The sequence below is a fragment of the Phyllostomus hastatus genome, unplaced genomic scaffold (genome assembly GCF_019186645.2).
Source record: "Phyllostomus hastatus isolate PE091 unplaced genomic scaffold, TTU_PhHast_1.1 phas_contig_64, whole genome shotgun sequence".
Lineage (NCBI taxonomy): Eukaryota > Metazoa > Chordata > Mammalia > Chiroptera > Phyllostomidae > Phyllostomus > Phyllostomus hastatus.
In genome coordinates this window covers 3,717,151-3,720,032 of record NW_025333928.1, presented here as the reverse complement: position 1 = coordinate 3,720,032, position 2,882 = coordinate 3,717,151, and the positions used below count along the sequence as shown (strand labels likewise).

At 44.2% G+C, this 2,882-nt stretch overlaps 1 pseudogene; it reads left to right on the top strand.

The window, feature by feature from the left end:
* Positions 1 to 2,308: 2,308 nt before the first annotated feature.
* Positions 2,309 to 2,617, top strand: LOC123825680 (annotated as a pseudogene).
* The last annotated feature ends 265 nt before the right edge of the window (positions 2,618 to 2,882 follow it).

The following is a 2,882-nucleotide window of genomic DNA, read 5'->3' as shown; positions in this document are numbered from 1 at the left end:
CCATTACTTAGGTTCATCTGAGACAGATTTAGGGGAAAGCTTGGGGCTGTTGGGGGCTTTTTAAGGCCAAGATGTCCGTACCAATTAGTTATAGAGCAAATGGCACTTCATAATCAGCCAAACCCACAATAAAAAGCAATCTGTGGATGCCAAAAATTAAGAATAAGCAGGTAAGAGGAGCCATTCCATCTAGTTGTAGGTATCAGAAATTTGTTCTTTACATAGGAATGGTCCAGGGTACAATTGCAGGTATGGTTTGATCCAAGCTCCAAAAACTAGTACCAGACCTGGTTCTTCTCATACTATTTCTTAACTCCATTCCTCTTTCAATTCTTAATTACATTCTTCATGCAGTTTCCCCTTTTACAATTTAAAGATGACTGGCCAGTTCATGTCCAGAAGGAGTAAGTTACCCTCACCCCCACCCCCACCCCCACCGCCATCCCCTGGCCTTTCCTTTAATGGTTGAATAAAAATCCAGGACCTGGCTCTCATTGGCCCATCCATGAATCAATCACTGTGGCCTGAGGAATGGGATGTGCCAGTTGGTTTCAGTGAATTGGAGCCTAGACAAGGAGCCAAAAGTAGGATTAGTCCCACCTAAACCACATAACTAACAGTCCCAGAGGAATGTTTCCATTAAGGAGATTCACAGCATTGTGAGGAAGGAAGAACTGATGGTAAGTCACTATAAATGACAAATACAAAAGATAAATAAACATACCAGGCCTCCCTTCCTACAAGAAGTGGAAGATCCTAGAAAGACTGAAAACAAATAGAATCCTCACCCAAGAAAACTGGTTCCCAGTGTGGGGTTCACGGACATGGACATTTTTCCAGGCTAAGCTTGAATTCCAAAGCTTGTCTATTTCAACCAGAGATGGCTGCTTGTGTCTTGGCTCTTCCTTTCCCCTCGTTCTGTCAATTGATTTTCCATTACTACAACCCAAATTGACAGAAATGTAGCAGCTTAAGTAACACACATTTATCATTGCACAGTTCTGCAGGTCAGAAGTCTGAGCACAGCTCAGCTGGATCCTCTGCTCAGGGGTCTGAGGTCTCATCTTCCAAAATTACTGATTGTTTTCAGACTTCAGTTCATGTGATTGTATGACTGAGGTCTCTGTTTTCTTGCTGGCTATCAGAGTCCACCTCCCTCTCGCCTCCTAGAGTCCATCCTAGTCCTTGCTATGTGGCCCCTCCATGAACTCTCTCACACTCTGAATATCTCTGACTTCAGGAAGGGCCTAGTTCCTTTAAAGGGTGTACCTGATTAGGTCAGGCTCACCCAGATAGCTACCTTTTGATTAAATCAAAGTTCACCAATTAGCAACCTAATCATAGGAGTGACATCCATTACCCCACAGGTTCTGTCTGCACTTCAGGGTGTGGAGATTTCACAGGGCATGCACATCGGGGAGTTTTGGGCCATCTCAGAATTCTACACACCACAGTTTAGCAATTTAACTATAGTGGAACCAGTCCTTTCCTGTTTAGTCAGTGTCATTTTGGGCAGTATTCAGGGCAATCTCCTGACCTAGGATTGGCTAACTGGTGTGCTCCTTTGTCCTGGCCACACTGGTCAGTTGAGAGATGGGCACCTGCCTCAAGTAAGCCAAATCAAAGCAAATTCAGGGACCTTGGCTGACATGAGCAGAAAAGACCAATTTCTCTCTCTCACAATATTGCTAAACTTATTAGGCTATACATCTAAAGCTAACAGTGGCCACCATAAAAGGAGAGCTCACCTAAAAAAGAAGCCAAACCTAAAGGAGGCAGAGGAAAGAGACAGGAGAGGGAAACCAACTCCTGAGAATGCTGTTGGAGCCCTTGGATCCAGCCCAGCCTGAATCCAGGACTTATCCTGGCTCCTGTCAGGGATATAAGTCAGGAAGGTACCAATATACCACCTACAGGTGACACAGAGGCACTCCTGTAGAAAACTGCTTACCCAGCTGGTGTAAGGAACAGAAGGAAATCTGCCATTAGCAATGAGCATCACAGAGTGAGGATAAAGCCTCTCTCCATGTCTAGGGTACAGGGAAGGACCAGGAGACAAAATCTCAAGATAAATCTCCTACCATAATGTTCTTCAAGCTGAATTGATACAAGGACCGCTTTTCAGGGAGGCAACAGGATGGGAAGTAGGGGAAGCCAGACAACATGTAAAGAATGTAAGATAGAACTCAGAAGAGTTCCAGGAGCCACAGTCACTTTTTCTAAGAAGCCTTGGTGCTGGAGGGGGAGAGCTGTAGAGGGCAAAGGTCCAGAAAGGTCCTGCCATGCCTCTGGCCAAGACCTCACCAAAATGCCATCTCAAATGGAACATGTTGTAGAAACCATGATGTTCACATTTCACAAATTTTCTGGAGTAAAGGCTACTTAACAAAGAAGGACCTGAGAGTAAACATAGGAAAAGAGTTCCCTGGTTTTTTGGGGGTTTTTTTTTTTTGAAAATCAAAAAGACCCTCTGGCCATTGATAAAACAATGAAGGACGTGGACCAGTACTGAGACACCAGAGAAGGTTTCCAGAGCTTCTTTTTGCTAACTGCTGCACTCACCATCACGTGCAATGTCTATGTTGTAGTACACATGGAGCAGAAGGGAAAGAAGTAGGCGGCACTGAGCAATTACTTGTAACTTCATAAGAGTTTCCCCAATGGGTTGCTTAAGGAATCTCTGCCCCAGAACTTCCCTGTGTAAGCATTTCGTGAGCAGATTGGGACCCTTAGAAAATGTACAAATAACATCCCAGCCCCATTCAACAATAGGAAGAAAAGCCAATTAAAGCCACATTAGCTTTTGATTTTTAGATTGTACCCTCTGGCTCTCAATAAACAATTACTCTTCTAGTGCCTAATTTGGTGTGGGTGAAGGCAAA